Source organism: Sciurus carolinensis, chromosome 10 (genome assembly GCF_902686445.1).
Source record: "Sciurus carolinensis chromosome 10, mSciCar1.2, whole genome shotgun sequence".
Lineage (NCBI taxonomy): Eukaryota > Metazoa > Chordata > Mammalia > Rodentia > Sciuridae > Sciurus > Sciurus carolinensis.
Window position 1 is genome coordinate 129,871,270 of NC_062222.1, and position 21,975 is coordinate 129,893,244.

Here is a 21,975-nt window from a genome sequence, read left to right on the forward strand (position 1 = left end):
AGGGGAACAATCAGTTGAAACCACAGCCAGCGGATCGTCCTGAGGTCTTTTGGCAGGTAGGCAACCCTCAGCCTTGTGGTTGAGTTCCTTTTCTGTCCAATGGCAATAAAAGTGAAGCAGGCCATAACTAGCACTTGAACCAATTTGAACTAAAAGGCCCAGAAATGCAACACGCAGCAAATGTTTTGCCTAGTGTTGGTCGGAGAGCATTTCCACTCAGGTGTCGATATGACTGTGGTTAACTGGATTTACATTTCCTGCAAACCAGACACCAGACGGCAAGCAGCTCAAATCAAAGCTCAAATCAAAGCTGCCACGTAATGCTCTACACTCCTATTCCAAAAGGTGCAAAAGCACGCAACGCGAGAGCCCTTACATTTACAATTCATTCAATCCACTCTCAGGGAGAGACTGAACGCCAGCCGCTGCTAACTGAAAACAGGAAACCGTAGCTGCAGCCCTGGTCCCGTTAGAAAGTGGTTTACCTTAAGGAACTTTACGAAAGGCACTTTGCAGATTCCGCTTTCTGGGATGGAAGGGAGGTGGAGAGAGACGGCCCGGGAGTGCCGATGAATCTTCCAGACTGGTTGGGAGGAAGGGCTGAGCGTGGGTGAGGCCGGGCTGCTCCCGGGCAGCTGCAGCCATGTCTCAGGGCGAAAACACCAGCTTAGCAACACGTTCCCAAGGAAGGTCACTGGCGGCTTTTTTTTTTTTCTTTTAAAGTGACAGTTTACTTCTAGTTGAGGAATCCCAGTCTTGGGTATGCAGAGGGGCGCAGCCTACGGTAGGACACAGAAGAGATCAAATTAGTGATGAGGTGACCAGAGTCCATGGGTTCTAAGAACCGTACCCTCCCCCTGACATTTGATTGTCATGCATTTTTCCTAAAGGACAGGAGGTGCTCGGAGCAGGGGTGATTTAGAATCATAAAAGGCCACCTGGAAGGTGTCTAACTCAGAGCAGCAAGTCTTCCTGGAGGCACTTCTGAGCACCAGCAAGCGTTGCCCCGGGGTGATTTTGGGCAGCCGTGGAAGATTGAGTGCACAAGTTTAATCTCTGCTTTCTGACTCCCACTACAGTTCCTGAAAGGCGGTATCTATGCTGCGGCAAAAAAAAAAAAAAAAAAAAAATTAGAAAAAAGACCGAAGGAAGGGGGGAATAATGGAATGAGCAGACCAGGGGAAGCCGCACTCCACCAACACACGCATTGATTGTTTTCTCATTTTCCATATTTTTGATGCTCTGGCATTTGGAGCCTTGGTCCTGGAGAGATTGATTCTCCCAAACTAGCTAATTTCTAGAGATAGCAAATTAATTCCTTGAAATATGCAAACTCTCCTTTGATACACAAACCAACCAATCAAAACTCACACCTCCAACCACCTCTTATCAAACGCACACAGCAAGCCAATATTCCTCCTGTCCTGTTTCACCCCAGGGCTGGGTACAAGACAACCAGGGACCACCTCTGCAGTCCAGAGCTCACAGAAATGGTGGAGACTATCCAGGGCCAAACTCACCCAGCATCCCCACCCTGATCCAGCCACTTCTTCCCAGAAAACCTCAGGAATGGCCCTGGGCCATCCTCTGCCCTCTCTCTTCTATCTTCACTAATGCTGGTTCTTCCCTTTGGCTCTACAGTCCTTGTGCTGGGGTTCGAATGTGTCCCCCCCAAAGCAGGTGCTGGAAACACAATTGCCCCGCAATCACGCAGGGAGGTGGGGCTATTGAGAGGCTCCGCCCTCACCCACCCAGGGATGCTTCATGATGGTGGTGGTGGTGAGTCCCTCAGGGAAGGACGAGTTTACCCTGTTTTCTCTCTCCTACTCTCTTGTCATCTGTCATGCAACACACAGCAAGAAGAACCTCGCCAGATACCAGGCCCTTGATTTTGGACCTCCCAGCCTCCAGACCTGTGAGAAATACATTTTGTTATACATTTCCCAGTAAGTGATATTCTGTTGCAACAGCTCAAGACAGACCAAGACACCGTGACTGCTTTTCTAGTGATTTGTGAGAATACACTTATTTCTCAACCATCATTTCCACATCTTACCATCCCTGGTTAACCAAAAGTCAGAGTATGTTTTTTAGAACAGTGTGTATGTATGTGAAGCCAGAATTGGGGACAGGCAGTTAGTATAGAAATAGGGGATGGTGTCAAATGGAGGAACTGGAGGCCATGAAAGCCATCTGCCTCTGGAAGTTGGAGACTGCCCCTGGGAGAATGGAATGTCAAGGATCTCCAGAGCCCACTGATTACCAAACTTACCTGCCCTTATTAAGGACTGCAGGCAAGGAGCTGCTAATTAATGGTCCCTGGGCCCTTGCCTGGCTGAATCACTTTGGCCCTCCCCCTGCCCATCCGCTTCTCACTTTATGCATCTCACCTGCAAAACCAGGCCTAGTCACATAAGCAGGATTCTAGAACATCTGCCATGGCCCCCTTCTCCCCCTCAGGAAAAGTCTGAATTATTACTACTTTTAAATAAAACCTGCTTAATCTGCTTGCCTTGGCGAGCTTCTCTAGTGTTTAAACTTCAACATTAGAGGGAGCAGAATTCATTACCGGTCAACAGCGGATCATATGTATGTTGGCATGCTCATGTGCTGTATCTCTGTGTGTGGTGAGTAGCTATGTGTGTGGTGTGTGTCTGTGTGTGTGATGTGTATTTCTGTAGCTCTGTATTTCTGTGTGTCTGTATGTGTCTCTGTATGTGTGTGGTGTGTGTTTGTGTGATATGTGCCTGTGTGTCTGTATCTCTCTGTGTGTGGTGTGTGTGTGTCTCTGAGAGTGGTTTGTGTCTCTGGCTTTGTGTATGTGTGTGTGTGTGTGTGTGTGTGTGTGTGTGTATGGTGTGTCTGCCAGAGGTGCACGGAGGCATGAGAGGGAGATGAGTTCGCCCACTCTGCAGAGCTTCCTGGTTCAGGATCTGAGCCATGGTGTCACGGGCTGAAATGTTCCCTCCCTTCCTCAAAGACATGTTGAAGTCCTCATGCTCAGAACCTCAGATTCTGACCTTATTTGGAGACAGGGACTATAGAGAGGCAATCAAGTTAAATGAGGTCATCAGGGTGGATGTACTGCAGGAGGATTGTGTCCTCATAAAAGGGGAAACTTGGATACAGACAGACACGCACAGAAGGAAGACGGTGCGAAGACGCAGGAGAATACCATCTCCATCAACCAAGGACTCCCGAGGCCACCTGCAGCTAACAGGCCTGGAATAGCTTCTCCCTCCCAGCCCCAGCAGGAACCAGCCTGCCAGCACCTTGGACTTCCAGTCTGCAGAATTGTGAGACCATTTCTGTCTTTTAGAGCGGCTCTAGGAAACTAATAAAATGACACCAAAGAAAGTGGGGAGAATTAGGGCAGAAACGCAGGAAGACTGGAAAGTTCGTGTGTGGAGGGGCTGGCTCCTCGGCAGCACTTGTTCCAAACTCCCACGCGCCTCATCTGCTGCTAGGGGAGACTGGGGGTTTCTTCTCTAGGGAAGCAGTGTCGGGCACTTTGGAGTCTCAACTTTCCAGGTGCAGAAGAAGTGCTGATGCTCAGGATTGGCAATGAAATGTCAGAAATGGAGAGACCGGCAGGCCCCTTTTTAAGTCCTCAAGAACATAGGTGCCCAATCTCTGACCTCTGGCCCCTCCATCCTACCTCTACCAGCACTGAATTGGAAAAAGTGGGGAATTAATACTGGAGAAATGGACTGATCACAAGGGATGGACCCCAGATGCTGACATTTCTGGTTCTTCCAGAAAAAAAACAGATTGCCCTTACAGAAAAAATTGAAGAGTCTCAGGTTAAGAAATTCAACACTTGTAGTTATAGAAAAAGGGAACAAGTAAATGGAAAGGTAGAATTTATCAAAGGAATTATATAAGAAAAACTGTCAGAAGTGAAAGAATGAGTCTTCAAACTGGAGGGGATGATGAAGTGCTGGCACACAGAGACAAGGAAAAATTTCTGTCTCAGTTTGTCTTTTGCAAGTGATGGGAAAATATTCCCTAGAGAATTCATAACTCCTGGCTTGCACATGCAGTTATGCTCCCTGGGTCTTTAAGGAACCCCCTCAGTGGCACATTTTAAAAAGCGATCTCAGGCTAGTATCTCGGGGGAGTCAATACAAAACTTTTCTGGTGGGACCCTTCTTCAAGCAATAACAGCTCAAGATGCTCACAGGCAAGTCCCACTGAAGATGAGTTCACAATCCAAAATTAGACAGCACAAGCAGAAACTCTTGAGTCAGCCGACAAACCAGAGGGCACTATTACATACTCGATAAAACAATTATCAGATCAAGAATGTAAAAAAAAAGGAATGGCCAAGTGTTTAAGAACATAAAAGGAGAATTTGAAAATATGAAGAGTGGGTTTCTCATTTGCCAGTAAATAGATGGGACTGGAGATGATCATGCTAAGTGAAATAAGCCAGTTCCAAAAAGCCAAAGGTCAAATGTTTTCTCTGATATGTGAAAGTTAATCCAAAATAAGGTGGGAATTGGGAGGAAAATAGAGAGAGAGAAAGGAAAAAAAGGGAGAAGAAATTTCATCAAAATAAAGGAAACACCAGTAGAGTAGTCAAAGGGGATTGAGGGCGAGGAAGGAGGACAGGGAAAAGGAAGAACAGTGCAATGAATCTGACTGAACTTCCAAGTGCACATGCATGAATATAGCGCAGTGAATCCCAGCATCAAGTATATCCACAAGACACGACTTTAAAAAATCTATAAATAGGGCTGGGGTTGTGGCTCAGTGGTAGAGCGCTCGCCCAGCATGTGTGAAGCCCTGGGTTCAATCCTCAGCACTGCATAAAAATAAAATAAAGGTATCATGTCCACCTACAACCAAAACAAAACAACAACAATAAAAAATCTATAAATAAGCTGTGAAAAAAAAAAAAAAAAAAAAAAAAAAAAGAGAGGAAGGAAGGAAAGAAAACCGGGAGGGGGAGATAACAAATATAAGGAATGAAGGAGGTCCCTAATGCCCAGGAGAGTTCCTGAAGGAGAGAAGAGAGAAATAAGTTGAATGCCGAATCTTACAGATGAAGAATCTGGGTCAACTCCCCAACCTCTCTAGGCTTCTGTTTCCTTATCCCCCAAACAAGGTTAAAAATAGTAACTATTCCAGAGGGTTGTTATGAGACCAAGTTAATATTTGTAAAGTACTTAGGACAGTCTTGGCACATAGCAAATACTGAAAGCTTTGTTAAATTAAAAAAAATATGGCTGTTTGTTGCAAGGAATGGTTCACTTCAACCAGTCAAGGTGGGGCGTTGCTCACTATGAATTTAGCTAATTCATCTTCAGAATATGACCTCTCTGATCCTTTAACACGAAGCCAAATATGTTCATAGGAATTAAACATCTTGTAGTAAAGCTATAAAAGCATTAAAGTCCTCATTCCAAAGCATCATTTCTTGAAAACATTCTTATGTAAGCAAAATAAAAGAATCTAACAGATTTGTTTTAAATCCTAATGCAAAAACATTCTTTTAAGTGTTCCCAGCTGACTAAAGAGTTTTAATCAGGGATGTGTGTTGAATCACATATCACAAGCATTTTTTCTGTATCTTTTGAGATAATCAAATATAATTTTTCTGCTTTTATCAGTTGATGTGGTAAATTTCATTAACAGGCTTTTTAATGTCAAATTCTTCTTGTGTTCCTGGGATACACTTGATCAAGACATTTCAAAAATTTAACTGTTAGTTTAGTTTCTATTATTTAGATGTTTTTGCATTTATGCTTTTGACTGAGATCAACCTATTGCTTCCTTTCTTGTGTGATGTTGTCTTATTTTAGGGAAGAGGGAGTTATAACCTTGACAAAAGCAGACTGATTTCTTTTTTCTGCAACAGATAAGGTAAAATTAATATCAACTGTTCTATGAACTAGTGTACAAAATCTTGTGGATCTGGTGAGATTCTTTTTATTATAATTAAAAAATATAAATTTTGCAAGGCGCAGTATAGCTCATGCCTATAATCCTAGAGGCTCGGGAGGCTGAGGCAAGAGGATCAGAGTTCAAAGCCAGCCTCAGAAACTTAGTGAGTTCCTAAGTTTCTCAGAGAGACCCAGTCTCTAAATAAAATACAAAAAAGGGCTGGGGATGTGGCCCAGTGGTTAAACACCTTGGGTTCAACCCAGGTACCAAAAAAAAAAAAAAAAAAAAAAAAAAAAAAAAAAAAAATCATACATAAAGTTTGTCATTTTACCCATTTTAAATGTGCAGTTTAATGACTTTTAGTACATTGGCAAAGCTGTGCAACCATTATCACTATCTGTTTCCAATTTTTTTCATCACCCCAAATCGAAACTCTATACCTGTTAAAAATTAACTCCTTATACCCCTGGCTTTCTATTTCCCCTGGTAACCTCTAATATACTTTGTGCCTCTCTAAATTTGCCTTTTTGTGTCTGGCCTAATTAGCTTAACAGAATGTTTTAAAGATTTATCCATGCCATGGCACATTGGCATGACATTCCTTTATAAGTTTGAATAATATTCCATTGTATGTATACATCATAGTTAATCCTTTCATCAGTTGATGGGTTGTTTCCACCCTTTATATATTGTGAATTATACTGCTATGAACATTTGCATATAAATATTTGCTTGAGTCCCTGTTTTCAGTTCTTTGGGGTATATACCAAGGAGTAGAATTGCTGGATCATATGGTAATTCTATGTTTTACATTTTTTTAAATTCGTTTTTATTGTAAACAAATGGGATACATCTTGTTTCTCTGTTTGTACATGAAGTAAAGGAATACCATTTGTGTAATCATACATTTACCTAGGGTAATAGTTTTTGATTCATTCTGTTATTTTTTCCCTCCCCCCACCCCTCCCACCCCTCTTATCCCTCTATACAGTCCCTTCTTCCTCCATTCTTGCCCCCTTCCCACTCCCTATATGTGTCATCATCCGCTTATCAGTGAGATCATTTGTCCTTTGGTTTTTGAGATTGGTTTATCTCACTTAGCATGTTATTCTCCAACTGCATCCATTCGCCTGCAAATGCCATAATTTCATTATTCTTTATGACTGAGTAATATTCCATGGTATATATATATACCACAGTTCATTATCCATTCATCAATTGAAGGGCATCTAGGTTGGTTCCACAATCTGGCTATTGTGAATTGAGCAGCTATGAACATTGATGTGGCTGTATCTCTGTAGTATGCTGATTTTAAGTCCTTTGGGTGTAGGCTGAGGAGTGGGATAGCTGGGCCAAATGGTGGTTCCATCCCAAGTTTTCTAAGGAATCTCCACACTGCTTTCCAGAGTGGCTGCACTAATTTACAACCCCACCAGCAATGTATGAGTGTACCTTTTTCCCCACATCCTTGCCAACACATATTGTTGCTTGTATTCTTGATAATCGCCATTCTAATTGGGGTGAGATGGAATCTTAGGGTAGTTTTGATTTGCATTTCTCTTATTACTAGAGATGTTGAACATTTTTTCATATATCTGTTGATTGCTTGTAGATCTTCTTCTGTGAAGTGTCTGTTCATATCCTTAGCCCATTTGTTGATCGAGTTATTTGTATTCTTGGTGTAGAGTTTTTTGAGTTCTTTATATATTCTGGAAATTAGTGCTCTATCTGAAGTATGAGTGGCAAAGATATTCTCCCACTCTGTAGGCTCTCTCTTCGCATTGCTGATAGTTTCCTTTGCTGAGAGAAAGCTATTTAGTTTGAATCTATCCCAGTTGTTGATTCTTGCTTTTATTTCTTATGCTATGGGAGTCCTGTTAAGGAAGTCTGATCCTAAGCCAACAAGGTGAAGATTTGGACCTACTTTTTCTTCTATAAGATGCAGGGTGTCTGGTCTTATTTCAAGGTCCTTGATCCATTGTGAGTTGATTTTTGTGCATGATGAGAGATAGGGGTTTAGTTTCATTCTGCTGCATATGGATTCCCAGTTTTCCAGCACCATTTGTTGAAGAGGCTATCTTTTCTCCATTGCATATTTTTGGCACCTTTGTCTCTTAGTGCTCAGTAGCCTGAAGTCTTGGAGGAACTTGATAATGTGGTGCTCCACTAGGAAGCTGGCCTTCTTGGGGTGGTGGCCTTCAGGTGGGGTATATTCCCTGTGGCTCTGAGTTGGTCCCAAGTCTCTCAATACCTCCTCTTCTTGGCTCCTGGGTCTTGTCAAAGGTCCTCTACCTGTCAGTGTCTCAGGAAGGGAGTTGCCCTTCCAATGATGATGGCCATGCCCTCGGGAGTAATTCAAAATGCTTGCACCAGCCTATGAAGAAGCCTCTGGCTAACTCCATGATGGTGACGAACCTCAGCGTGGTGGTCGGGCGGGGTTGTTCAGTGGTGGCATCTGTATTTGACCGGTGGTTGGGGGGTTGGCTACCCGCCGCCCAGCCCCGCAAGGCAGGCGGGTTGGGTGCCCACCTGCTACCTCCGCCATGCAAGGGGCCTGACTCGCTATCAGCTCGCTCCGTGATGACGACCAACCAGGGGTGGCATCGTCCTAGGTGCAGAGGTCCTGTTTTACATTTTTGAGGAACTACAAAACCCTTTTCCCCAGTGGCTGTAACATTTTACATTTCCATCAGCCATGTATAAGAAATTTGATTTTTGCATATCCTCACCAATACTTGTTATTTTCAGTTTTTAAAAATTAAAACAACTTCCCAGTGTGGTGGTGCATGTCTGTAATCCCAGTGGCTCAGGAGACTGAGGCAGGAGGATTTCGAGTTCAAAGCCAGCCTCAGCAAACGTGAGGTGCTAAGCAACTCAGTGAGACCCTGTCTAAATGAAATACAAAATAGGACTGGGTGTGACTCAGTGGTTGAGTGCCCTGAGTTCAATCCCCAGTACCAAACGACAACAACAACAACAACAAAAAACCCCAAAATACCCCCTCCACATTCTTTGAGACCTCGCTCATCAAGAAGTGGGGTCCGTTTTCCCTCTACTCGTGTCCGTGTAGGCTGGTGTCTGAGCTGACTGGGAGCAGAGCAGAAGGGGTGCTGGTTTGCTTCCTGAATTCTGAGACTGAGCCATAAAGGATGGTGCAGTTTCTATGACGTGCTAGAACACGCATGCTCAGATTTCTGAGTCACCGCAGGAGGTCTACTCCTTGGAGGCCACCTCCCCGCAGGAGCCAAGTTGCATGGGAAGGCCACGTGTGCACGCTCTTGGCAGTCCCAGCCTGAGCCATCCCTGCCAAGCTCCAGACACGTCAGGGGATGACATTGGATGATTCCAGTCCCCAGACGTTTAGTTTCCTCCTAGGATTCAAGTTTTCTTAGCTGAATCTCAGACATGGTGGAGCAGAGATTAGCCAGTCAGCTGTGCCCTGTTCAAATTTCTGACTCACAGAATCCGTGTGCATTCTAAAAGATTCGTTATAAGCCATTATATTTTGGGGTATTTTTATGCAACAATAACAACTGTAGGAGTCTCCTCTTAAAAAAAAAAAAAGAATACATAGATGATTGAATGAATGAAATATTGTCATGACTTTTTTACATGGAACTCTGAGGAACATGCTTCATGCGTGGGGCGGCCATGACAAAGCACCACACACTGGGTAGCTTAAATAGCCAACATTTATTTCTCATGGTTCTGGAGGCTGGAAATTTCAGGTTGGGGTGCCAGCATGGTCAGGTGCTGGTGAGGGCTCTGTTCTTGTCTTGCAAGTGGCGGTCTGCTAGCTGTGTCCTCACATTCTGGAGAGAGCTCTGGTCTCTTCTTATTAGGGCACTAACCCATCGAGACAACACTCCCAAGACCTGGTCTAACCCTAATTACCTTCCAAAGATCCATGTCTTTATACCATCGCATTAGCAGATAGGGTTCAACACATGAATTTTGGGAGGACACAAACATTTTAGTTCATGCCAGAAGTATACCTAAAAGAAAAAGAAAAAAAAAATAGGTACATCCATTCAATTCTTTCAAGGTCAATGCCACTAAACCATGATGTAGTTGAAACCTTTTATAAAATTAGAACTTTGGAATAAATATCAAAAATTTTCAGAGCCTAAGATGGGACTCCTACATTGTTTTCTCTTGGGGGTAAAGGCACAGGGTGCATTATTTAGGTTGAGATGTGCTCTTCACACCTGCACACGTGTGACACAACTTTATCTTCAGATGAATGCACCATTCTCACTCTGTTCTCTGAATTTCACCACACTTAATGATCGTAGTTGATTCATTCTCCATGAACAAAATATGCATCACCAGAAAAGGTAAGGCTTGCACTGGAAACTGAAGAATCACCTTTGAATCAAAATTTTTATAAAAACACACTCTTCAACTTTGGATTTATATTTTCCAATTTATTGAATTATATATCTCTCCCTGAAATGTAGCTCAAACCTCAGCAAATTGGAACATTTCATTTCAATGGTAAATGGAGAGAAACATGTATTGACTCAGATATATTGCTCAGATATATTGCTGTATAGCTTATTTTCATTTTGTAGATTTTAAAGTATTTAATTTTCTTTCTCCATGCTGTGATTTCCAACCTATTTTGAATTACAATACCTCCTTGTCATGTGCTTCATTTCACAACTTTGTCACTTCTTAAGAGAGCTGTCAGAACTGTTAAGAACAGAAAGCCATAAGATTTATTTTATTTAGAGACTCACATCATAATTTGAAATAACTGGAGATACTTTTACACCTTAGGAAGAAAAAACAAAACGGCTGCTCTCGTATGTGTAGTAAATTTTCATTTTTTTTTCTTGTTGTTGTTTTATTGTTGGAAAGGTTATTTTCCTACAATTTTTGCATTCTGTTCTCTCCAACTACTTCCCTCAAGTGCATCTCACCGGTAAGTCCTGCTTCACTAGCTTAGTGTACAAATATCACAATTCTTTCATTTGTTGTTTGAAAACATGTTTGCCCTTTCTTGCAGGACACGCAGGTCTCCTTCTTGAAGCTTCATTGCCACACAGAGTTGTTCAGAAATCCTTAGAGGCAGGCTTGATTCAAAGGGTAACCCTTCGTTCAAATGCCAGTGGAGAGAGAACAGAAATTTCCAGACAGAATCTGCTGGAAATGGTTTCCAAGATATTTATGCATTTTTTCCTCAGAGCATTACCAATGTGTAGTTTTCTCTTGTGCCGGGCTAGCTCATACTCGGGGTAAGGGCGCAGAGTCAAGACCCAGACTCCAGGAGTTGGGTGGAAGCAAGCTTGTGGTGAGCAGCCTGCAAACTCGTTTATTGCGGGAACAACTGTACATTTTATAGGTTTCTTGCCCAATTACAATGTGCCATGGGGGATCAGACCACCAGGCTCCTATATGGGTTCCCTTGGTAACACTGAGTGGGGACAGTTGTTTACTTTCCTAGGTAGCCAAAGCAGAACGCTCCTCCCTGCACGTTTTCCTTAAACACACTTGAGACGTTCACTTCTGCTGTCCAAGAACTAGGATTTCCCCCAATCCCAGTGGACTGGGTAGTCCAGATACTCATACCAGAAGCCTTCCATTGGAGATTCTAGGGTAATATTCTTTCAGTTTGTATCAATGCATCTTAACCAGTGTTGATCCCCCCACTTCCAGCTTGGGGAGTTCTTGGTTATCACAAATGCTGGGGGATCTTGCTGTCATCTAGGGAGAGGAAGCCAGGGATGTTGCTAAATATCCTACAATCCATAGGATGGTCCTCTGACACCAGCTCCAACACACACTCCTCATGGGCCCCAAATGTCAACAGTGCCGAGGCTGAAAAAGCCTTGATTCTTCACCATGGCGTGCAGCGACACGGTTTGCCACCATTTCCAGCACCTGGAAGGGCTTAGACCTCAATCATAGGCTACACTTACACCAGAAAGAGCACCTTCCGTGCCCCCCACATCACCTGCATTCTGGTTTGGTCTCTGGATACCAGTCCACAGGTCACAATCTCCTCTCCATGTAGCGTTCCCCTCCGTGGTGCCAAACATATTTCTTGGCCGGTCAGTCTCAACTTGGACCATCCAAGTCAGTCTGAGGTTTCAATGCTGCTGAAATGCACCAGGAAAGAGACCAGGCTCTAAGTCCACATATTTTTCCCAGAAGGTCTTGACCTTTGCTAATTGACCCAAACCAAGTCAAAGACCAAAAGAGGCATTTGGAAATTTGGGGAGCAGCAGCAATGCCACAGACAATTCTGTTACATCCTCACTTCCAGGGATGTGGGTATTCATTCGTTTTACATTTGCATAATCAAGACAAGTTGCTCAAAGAACCTTCACTGAAACAAGATCTTATCCAAGGACACTTGTGGTCTCACTAAACAGAGGAATAGCTGACAGTCCCTCTGCTTCGCTAGGCACTCTGATCCATTTATCATTTTCTCATGCGATGCCACCAATTGTCTACAGTCTCCTTCCAATGCACCAAATGCTAAAATACTTGAGAAACAGGCAGTTTGCCAGACCTGCTTTTGGAATGACCACTCTGATTCCAGGTCAAGAGTTTTCATGTCCTTGCTGTTGGCAGCCACCGTTCCCTATGAGGCAATTCACTTTGTCCCCTGAGGGAGAATGCTTGCAGACCTTCGGGATTTGGGTCCTTGTATTGGTAGAGGATATATTGGCACCAAGAGTACGCAGCAGCACCTGTACTTACTTTGATTTATGTTAAACTGGAAGACTGTGTTTCTAATGTCCTTAGGTGGATGAGGGCATAAATAGAGTTTTCATGGACTTGCCTCTGAGCTCACTAACTATAGAGGAGTACATTGCAGATTCCAAAGAAACGGCTAGCCGACAAATTTCTGGAGTAAAATCGATCTGTAAATTGGTAGCTGCCTGTGTTCTCACCATGTGAGAGGTGGAGGTTGGAGCAGAGAGCTGAAGAACCCCAACCACTCTGAACCATTTTGCTCCCAAGAGGATCAGATCCCAAGAGGGCATTGCCATACTTGAGGGTTTTTCTCAGGGAAGGTTTTTCTCAGAAAAGATAGACACTGCTATGTGCTGTCCAACCAGGGTTAGACAGGGAAGCAGCCATGTGGGGGCTCATGAGGGTGGGATGCCCACCTCAGGAGGATCGACCAGGTCTCGTGGATTCCAGGGCCTTCCTACCTAGTTGCCAGCTCTTAGTAATTCTCGGTGTTATAATTCCTCTTTTATTTCTAAGACTGCAATAAAATCTTACGAATGTTCCTGGATCATCTCCTCCAGGTTGTGGGGCGATTAGAGACAGTTCATAACCATGTTAGAGATGAGAAGGTAAAAAATATAATTTTAGGAGTAAGAATGATGGAGTCTGTTAAAATCTTCAAAAGGCAAATGAATTCTAAGAACAATAGTTGGGGGTGGGGCATTGGGCCTGAGATTTGCCCCTTCCCATCTGGAGATTCTTTCTCTTTACTGCTGACCTGCGGTACTTTACCAAAGGATCCTGAGTTTTACTCCTGCTCCCTGCAAGATGCTGATCCATGCTGGATACCTAGTGCAAGGTGTTCAACTAGGGCTCTCCCTGAGTTCAAGCATCCTCAACCCTGGCAAAGAATCCACCACCATTAGAAGGCATCTTTCCTGCTTTATCCTCCCAGGGTTCACTGCTAACATAATGGTTGACACATCATTTTGTTTTTCCTTCTGGGTTCTCATGACTCAGGGAATTTTCTGGAACATAGCAGACACTCAGTAAAGATGTTGAGTGGTTGAAAGAACAAATAAATGCACACTTGACAGAAAGTTGTCCTCGGATCCTTTTTTGAGGATAAAAAACTTCCAACTGAAAGTCTGAAAAACAGTGTACCCTTGAATCCGGTGTGGTGATTAAAGAGGTAGAAAAACTGCTTCTGGTAAATTCAGGAAAGTCATCATTAGTGGGAGGGGCCCTGGGGCAAGGGTGGAGTCCTGAGAGAGTGGTAGCATTTAGCCGAAGACTGAAGAGCTGGCTTCAAATCTTAGATTTGTCATTTGCTAACTGGATAGCAAAGCAAGTAGCTTTTGGTTTTAGTTGATGTTTAATTTCAAATGGAAGCTTTTCTGTCCGTCAAATTATCCATCCATTTGACATTTATTTATTACCTGCCATGTGGCAGGTGTGACACAAATCTCTAGAGATTCAAAGAGGATTAAGGTAAAATCCTACCACCTTGCGGGGATGGAAACCTCTATCCACACTATCCACCTCAGTTTTGTAGTAATTCACTCTGAAACTTCAGTGTTGTCACTTTTTATTGTTTATTAGTTGCAGTATTTACAGAAAAGTAGCTTTCAAATGTGTGCCAAGCAATAGGAGGAATGAACTAATGAAAGTCAGAAGAGCTCGGCTCCTCCACATTCTAGAGACTGCTGACCCATTCCTCACCTTTTATGGATCTCTTTTTTCCCCTTTTGTTCTATGAAGTGAGCAGAGAAAGATGATCTCTAAAGCTTCTCCCAGTCAGTGCTTGGATTTTTTGAAGCTTAAGAAAAGCCATCCTCTAGTAGAGTCATTCTTGCTTACGGCCGCTAGAGGTCAGTACCTTAAAAAGTAAACCCGCCACATTCCATTCTGTTGCCATAAGCGTCCTCCTTGAGGCAAAAGCAAAATGGCTATTTGCTTACCTTGTTTTGGTTAGGAAGAAAGATTTGACGTTTTAGAGCCTTGGGATTGATGTCCTTCAACTCCTCTGGCTGAGCATTCACTGCGGGGTTTATTCACTAACAACCTTTGTGTGTGAGAGAGGACAAACAGAAGGTGCAGCCCTAGCCATTGAAGAATCTATTGTCTCTACAGATCCAAATGCATTTATGTCTGTGATAGGAGTGAAGAACAATTGAAGGGGACCCTCTGTAGAGCCAGCCCCTTCATATCCAATGATGCAGGTGCCGTGAGTTAAAGGGGAGATGTTTTCAGAGTAGCTCTTTTCTCCTATGTGTGGTAGGAAAGGCCTCATTTTCCCCTTTCCCTAAGTTCCTGACACTCTGAAAAATAGGAACTTCCACTTTCTTATAATTAGTGGCTTAAAACTGCCAATGACATGTTTCTGCCTTCGAATGGCTCCTTCCATGGAGAGAGGAGGAGCAATTCTGATTGGTGAGATGGCAAGAGTCTGACTTCTCTTGGCTTTGGTCACTGCAGGGAATGGACAGTGTGCAAAGGGTCACTTGCAGGTGTGGCTCTCTTGGGTATTATGAGCTTGACTTGGGGTGAGGCAGTCCTCTGTCCTCTTCTGTAGACACATCCGGGCTAGATCTAGAGCAGCTATTGGGAGGTTTCTCTCAGCTTCATGTCCTAGCAGCTTCTTTGATGGGGACTCTTAAAGGAAAGCCAGTGTTCTGGCCCATTTGTGCCTTCTGTGTATATTTCTCAATCAGCAGAGAGCAATGGGATTAAATGGAAGTCTTTCAAATTCTATCAGAGGAGGCGGGTCAGTGCTGTCCCTGCACAACACTTTTTGCCATAGTGATGTGGTTGGGGTGGGGTTTAAGCAAGAGCTGGCCTTGGTGACACAGGTTGGGGAAAGGAAACAAATATGGCCGGCCTCCATTTATCATCATTTTGTATGGTCAAAATCAAACCAAAGTGCATACGAAGGACAAATAGTAGACAAGAAGCCATTAAAATACAACCGAGGAGTATGTGGGAGAAAGGATTTCTTCTGTGTCATGGTCATGGTGCAAAAACATGAAGGATCCACAGAAATTGCCCTAAGAACAATGACTACATTCACTGAAATAGAGAGAACTTTCTAGGATCAAATTCAATCACTCATTTATATATTCAATACTGGGTATGTGCCAAGCATGGTTTTAGGCGCTGGGAACAGGGTGGACAAGACCCCAATCCTTCATGGAGCTGACGTTTATTTGAGAGTCTACGAGGCACTGTGGCAGGCGATGTCAATGCCTCTGCTGTAGACCTTGGCCTTAATTGATTGAGGGCTCTGACAGATCTCCAAAGCCCTCATCTCCATCTATACGCCTAAATCCTTTTTCAAACCTTGAGACATGTTTCTGCCAGGTATCAGTGGGATACCCATGGCTGAAGAAAGGACATTACTGGGAGAAGCCCTCTACCAATGACTCTCGGGAGCTGGCTTTTAAATCCTCTGCCCTTCCCCTTTGTGTGAACCGGTTCTGGGGACTGTGTGCTCTCCCATTTCCACTGCCTGGCTATCCTTTGGGATCAGCTCCAGTCAGCTACTGTGGTAGTTTGCTTAGCACTACACACTTTTGATGCTTCCTTTACCTCCTCAATAAACTACTTACACTTTGCTGCTGGCCTCAGGCTCTGCTATTTAGGAGACACCAGTTAAAACAATCACTCTACACATATGTTTTCACATTTGTTCTTGGAAGGATTCTGAGCTGAACATCCTGGTGCCTACCCAACGACACCCTTTGGAAAAAAGAACAAGACAAATCAAAACAACAACAAAAAGACTGGCCAACATGTCTTGCTGATGGGTTTTGAACAGGCAACTGTGTTATATCCAAGGTATTTATACTCCTAAGATGACTGGGCCAAAGGAGGGTTTTGATCCAGTTAGTGGCTAAGTCTTAGGCTGGCCCCTTGGCCAGTAAGGCCCCACTAAACCATGAGATCCTCACTCTGAGAGTAGGGTGAACTAGGAAGTGAAGAAAGAACCAGGCAGCGATTGAGCAATCGGAGCTAAGCAGAAACAAAACAAAACAAAACATAAAAACAAATTAAAACAAAACAAACAAAAAACTGGAGCACAGCAATGAGAGGCCTGGTTGAAATGATAAGAGAGCAGAATTCAGGAAGTAGAAAAGACGGTGAAGAAACCAGCTGGTGGTGCCAGGAGCCCATGCTTGCAGAAAGAAGCAGAAGCTTGGAGCAGAGTGGAATCGAATTCAGTGCTGTGGGTCAGAGTCAGGATGTCCCCAGTCCTCCACCGAGGTCGTTGGGGGCTGCTGGAGCCATCCAGCTCCTAGAAGCCCTGGTCAACGTAAGGATCCAGCAGTAATTATTCCTGCTCTGAGTTGGTAAAGAGACTATTTCAGAAAACAGTTGCTAAGTTTTGCTCTTTGGTTGAGGATGTGAAACTAGGTATGGCCTTGCCTTTCAGAGTTGAATTAGCTGTCAACTTTCATCAGAACTCAAAAGGAAACCAAAGGCTCATTTAATTCAGGGAAGGTAAACTGATTGCATCTCAAGGGTGGAGACTTATTGATGGATGGTGGTCACCTGGAGGCTTTACTGGGCATTCTGTGACTGCCCTGGACACAGTGGTAAGGAATGCGTGATGGATGAAGCAAAGTCTGCCAAGAGCAGGGTGTGAAGGCAGTCACATACTGTCCACCCACTTCTAATGTGGAAATGGAGGCTTACAGGACTTAGGTACTAAAAGTCAGATAGGGTGGATTTCTTTAAAAAAAAATTTTTTTTTGGTTCCAGGGATTGAACTCAGGGGCACTCAACCCCTGAGCCACATGCCCAGTCCTATTTTGTATTTTATTTACAGTCAGGGTCTCACTGAATTGCTAAGCACCTTGCCATTGCTGAGGCCGACTTTGAACTTGCGATCCTCCTGCCTCAGCCTCCTGAGCCACTGGGATCATAGGTGTGCATCACCGTGCCCAGCACACGGGAGTGATTTCTGAGACTATAGCTCATGTCTTCTACCTTTCTACTCATCAGCTTCTCTGACATCTTTCTGATCCAGTTAATTTTGACCATTTACAACTGAAGCTCTGAAAATCTTTTAAGAAAAATTATTATATGAGAAATTGTATGCCTAGTCCTTTTGAAGTTTACTAGAATCCACATTATGTCTTTGAAGGCAGTTCTAGGGGGGTAGAGTTGCCAGATTTAGCAAATAAGGATACAGAATACCCAGTTAAATACTTGAGATATACTTATACTAAACAATTATTTGTTGCATAATTTGAAATTCAAACTTGAATTTCCTGAATTTTACCTGGCAACCCTAAATGGAGGTAAAATAGGTTTGTGTATCTTAGTATGTGGTTGCATATGTATCCTAGGTCCTGAGCGTCTTACATGCCAATCATCTAATTATTATTGGTCAATAGTCTGATCAAGTGGCATATTCACTTCTAGTTCTGAATATAGAAAGACCTGCATGTTTTCTGTGGAACATCTTATCAACTCCCCAGCATTGTTCCTGAGTAGTTCCATCAACAAGAGTGTGCACAGCAGGGCCAGATTTGTTCTCTGAAGCTGCGGTAGGGATCGATGGCAGAGGCTTTGACTTCTCTTCTCTTTATTTCAGCCAAGGCAGCATCCCACAAATACTCTTGTAAAAGAGCACTTTAAGCACGTAAGAGCAGCTATGCAATCCCTCAGAGCGTATGACTTTCTCCTTCCAGGGCTCACAGTCATTCCTTGGAATGCTGACGGGATTGGGCAAGTCTCTGGTTCAGTGCGTTCTGCCACCTCCGAGATGGCACTGGAGGAAGGCCATGAATCCAGGCTTCATGTTGCTGCTCATAAACGCCTTTGCCATCTGACACATGCTTGGGTTCTGAATGACTTCATGCCAGAGCTAGCCCATTGAGTTCATAGTGCCGGACTATTAAAACCTCAATAAAATGATGTCAATTCAAGACTCATTTCCTTCCCTGTTCAAGTTAGGAGGGAATAATTTAAAAAATACACAACCTAGCATTATTTTGTATTAATCTTATTTGAAGGATCCCTGGGAGTAGAAGTCTGGGTAAGCCACCAGCAATTTTGAGGATAATGTCATTTCACACTTCAACCTGAAGTTTTAGGGGGTTTGTTTTTGTCTCTCCCCTTAAGACATTTTCTCTGCAATTCTTTGGAAGTAAAATAGTTTGCAACTACTCTGATGACCCAATAGACTATATAAAAAAGTGTTATGTAAAATAACTTAAATATGTTTATTATAAAGACTGGAAAGAAAGATCAAATGGTAGAAATTTAAAAATGTTTTTAAATTATTTTACTCAAAATTTTCTAAGCACATGTGCAAACACACTTTAAAAAATGAGATAATTATTGAAAATATTCCTTAGTAATCTAGTTTGTTCTATTATTTCATGATCATCTGTGGTGCTAGTACATTTCCACCCTCAGTTTTAGCTACTAGAGCTCATTGGAGAAAGGTACACAACTCATTTAACACATATTCTATTATTAGGCATTCAGGCCATTTCTCAGTTTTCCATATTCATATTGTAGGCTTTTCTTCAAGACTCTGTAATTAAATATTTGCAAACATTTTTAGTTATTTTTTTTTTGGAATGAGTTCTTAGAAATAGGAGATTTTGTGATTTTTATATCTTAGAAAAATAGAAATATTTTGGCGATAGTAAGAAGAACTTGCAACGAGGTCAGAGTTTCTGCTACCTCTTGATGCCTTTGGGATGGAGTACATGTCAACTTGAGGGTCTCACAAGGGAACAAATATGTATCTTCCCTGAACAAATGACCAACCATGTGGTTATGTCTATACAAAAGGTCAGTTAGAAAATGATTATTAGCACATACACAGATTGGGGGGCTGAGTGGGCTCTGTCACCATGCCAAGACTGCAGAAAAGTGGTTCTCAGCTGAGGACAATTTCTCCCCAGGGGACATTTGGCACTGTCTGGAGACACTGCTAGTTGTCATTACTGAGGACAGGTGCTGCTGGCATCTAGTGGATAGAGGCCAGGTACGCTGCATGTGTCCTCTGATGGACAGGCAGTCCTTCACGATAAAGAGGGATCCGGCCCAAAGTATGGCTGTGGTTGAGAGTCGCTGGCCTGGGTTAAGAAGAGAAGGACGCGTCCATCTGTCTCTTGGAAGCCACAGTGTGGCATTCAAGTTTCATAAGTTCTTTTCTTTAAAAAATTATATATATATTTATATGTAATATATACATATATATAAGTATATATATATATATATATAAATAAATTTTTTTAAGAAAAGAAGTTGATGGACCTTTATTTTATTCACTTATTTCTATGTGGTGCTGAGAAACGAACCCAGTGCCTCACACATGCGAGGCAAGCGCTCCACCACTGAGCCCCAGTCCCAGGCCTCTTAAGTTCTCCATTAAAATAAATTTTCTTTTTGAAAGGATTCTTCAGGTATTCAACACATTTGTCACGTCTTGGGCTTGGTATAAAAGCCACACTGGGGACACGGGAGGCTGTGGAAAGGTGGTTCTGTCAGGATTCATCCTGAGACCAGGTGTGCGTGTGTGCTGGTGGCAGTGTAGCCCTGCACGGGGGATTCAGCTCGCCTGGATCTTTCTAAGCATAATGATATACGGGGGATGCTAACATTTTGCCCAGGTGCTCCTTGGACAGAAGCAGACCTGACCCAGGGAGTCTGCACTGAACCCTTGGGGCCAGTCTTCGTTTTGCATGCAGAGCCAAGGGGTCAGGTGAATTCGGGGTTTGCAGAGCCGCGTGGTCAGTCACACTCTTTCCATAATGAACGAGCCTGATGGTGACCTCTTTGGCTCCCAGCTGAAGCAGAGGAAATCGAAGCCTTGTGGGGCAAAGAAGAGGACGGGGGTGGAGTGACTCCCCCACAGTGCCACGATGTGTTTGGAGGCAGCATCTTAGGTGGGGAGTGGATCCAGGCTCATGGCAGGGTGTAGCATTAGAGGTGGGTGGGCAGGAGTCAGAACCTGCATTTACTAAGGTTTGACAAGGGGGAAATCGCCCAATTGCTCTGAGCCTCGGTATTCTCATCTCTAAAAGGGTGAGAAGATAATTTAACTCATGATGAACTGGAAAGCTATTTGACTAGAAATTTGGACCCCGATTGCTCTACCAGCTGCCGATGCTGTTGCAAGTTCAGGAGGGGTTTTCAAGTTCAGGAGGGGCGTTTCCCCAGGGAATGCTCTGGCAAAACTCTCTGTTCATGACTGCAGGGTCGTGACCTCACGCCACCATGCAATTTTCTTGTAAGTGGAGCTGGATCACTTCTGAGACCTGACATCTCCTCCTGCATTAGTTACAGGCTGCCTTAAGCAATACCGAAAGGTGTCCCTTCTGTGCTTCTCAAGACAGGCTGCCTGTTCTGTTGTGCCAGCTGCATGGAATTTTAGAGACTTTAGAGTAGGAAGGGCTCTAAAAGAGAAGCCTGGAGCTGGTGCGTTTCATTCACCCTCCTACTCCGGTGGCTCCCATCCATTCTCTACAACGCTGTTCTGTTCTTTGTTCGGGAAGCCCATCTCTGTGCACTGCATCATCCAGACTCCACCACCCCTGGTGTTGATGGATCAGACCAGGGGAGGACACAGTCAGGTGACAGAGGGTGGAAGGGAGCAGGGTCAGGGGCTTACTGCCCTGGCTTCCTCCTGTGTTCGTGTGGTCCTGGCAGAAGCTCTTCTCCAGCACGTCTTCAGACTCTACCACACTCAGCAGCCACCGTGGCCTCCTGTGCCCTTAGGCTTCCAGATGGTAATGGGTTCCTGATGTCGCCAGTACTTTGATACCTTAACATCCCTTCTTGGTTCTTTTAACCCAACCTGCACCTTGGAATACAGTCCTTTCTTTCAGTACCATCCCTAATCCCTGCCCTATGGAAGAAGGTGCTTTGGTATGAAAAGGTTGGGGACCCCAGTGCTGGGGTAGGGGACCCCCGTGCTGGGGTATTTCTTAGGCATGAGAAGGAAGGGAGTCAGTGTCCAGAGGCCACCTACCAAGTTCTCTCGAGTTCTGCTGTTTTGAGAATGCGCTACTCAGGGACAAGACAGGAAGCCGTAGGGTTTACTCAAAAGGATTTCACTATGGAGAGTTGAATGAAAGGACTATATTCAAAGAGACCAGGAGGGAGGAGGGGACAGAAAGGGGAAATACTGGGGAATGATATTGGCCAAATTATGTTGTTATATTGTGTGTGTGTACAAATACGTAGCAATAAATCCCACCATATGTACAGCTGTAGTGCACCAATAAAATACGTAAAAAAATTAGAATTAGAATGTGTCACTACCAAGGGCTCTTTCTGAGAATAAAATAAGCTACTTTCTACAAGGATCCAGCCTGGTGCCATTTTTGAAGGGGACACATGGTAAATATGTGGCTACTGGTATCCTTAGGCACT

At 43.7% G+C, this 21,975-nt stretch overlaps 1 protein-coding gene across 2 annotated transcripts in view; it reads right to left on the reverse strand.

The window, feature by feature from the left end:
* Cc2d2a (coiled-coil and C2 domain containing 2A) overlaps positions 1-653 on the reverse strand; it is a 108,831-nt gene extending 108,178 nt beyond the window's left edge. For both annotated transcript variants that reach the window (XM_047566709.1, XM_047566708.1), the window contains exon 1: positions 486-653. The gene's annotated coding sequence lies outside the window, so the exon portion shown is untranslated. The remainder of the gene's footprint in view (positions 1-485) is intronic.
* Between the last annotated feature and the right edge of the window lie 21,322 nt (positions 654-21,975).